The sequence below is a fragment of the Octopus bimaculoides genome, chromosome 1 (genome assembly GCF_001194135.2).
Source record: "Octopus bimaculoides isolate UCB-OBI-ISO-001 chromosome 1, ASM119413v2, whole genome shotgun sequence".
Lineage (NCBI taxonomy): Eukaryota > Metazoa > Mollusca > Cephalopoda > Octopoda > Octopodidae > Octopus > Octopus bimaculoides.
The window spans coordinates 86,767,031-86,768,133 of record NC_068981.1 but is presented as its reverse complement, the minus strand read 5'-3'; positions in this window follow the sequence as shown (position 1 = coordinate 86,768,133).

Sequence of the window (1,103 nt, the reverse complement as noted above, 5' to 3'; positions counted from 1 at the left end):
CCTGAAATCAATCACAGTTTAATTTTGTAGAACTTCTAAATATACAATGTTTTCAGTGTATCCTTTAATTGGTGAACAAAGAAAAAGAGTTTTGGGGCTTCCAACTCGCGTACATCCTACATATAATTGCCCATGAGAGAATCAAGGAGAAGCAAGGTTAAGTCCAACAACGTTGGGAGATTGTGCTTGAGATTTAGGAACTGGAGCCGTTTAAATTCATAGGGGAGGTCAAATGGGATTCATGGGATCCGTGGAATGAAGACATCGTCACCCTTATATTTCCCAAGAGAAATGAATTTTGGTGGTAAGGACTAAACCTCATGTTTCATTATCACAATTAAAAAGCGTTTATCTTTACTTTATGACGGAGAATTATTCAATATCGTGTTTGCTTCTATCAGAATTGTTTACCTTTAAAGCGAAAAAACAAAATCGATGTATACGACGGGTATGTAAAATATATTTCTGTTTTTGAAAAAAAGTTAAAAAATTTAGTGCCCCCAAACTTTCCCCGAGTAATGAAAAACCTTCGTGCCAAATTTGGTACAGATTGATCCAGCGGTTTGGCTGTGCATAACAATAGGCCGTATGGTTAGGGGTAAATTATGGATTCGATTTCGAATCTGAGGTAGGACCAATATTCAAGTAGAAATAGTCACATCGGATGTAAATATGAAATATCGATTGTACTATAGCTACCTTTATTAGGTCCATTCCACGAACAATTATTTAAATAACTCGTGTCGATATCTCTAACTTATGTCACGGGAATATTGAACTTTAAAATTTATAAAGTTTATCGTATAAATTGAAAGATATCCTACAGTGTATAAGCGTGTATCCGTATGAAGACCTTTCGTTATTTAGAAACTCTACTGTTTCGTTTTCTTTAAACTTTGTTTCATTATCACAATTAAAAAGCATTTCAGAATCGTTTACCTTTAAAGCGAAAAAACAAAACCGACGCAATTTCCAGACAGGCAAATTTGGTACTTATTAAAAGTGAAAGAATAAAAACGAAACTATTATACCGCTGCAAAAAAGAGATCGGAAGGCTCGTATATGAGGGGGTGCTACGGCCCCCTACATAGGCAAGGGCCAAA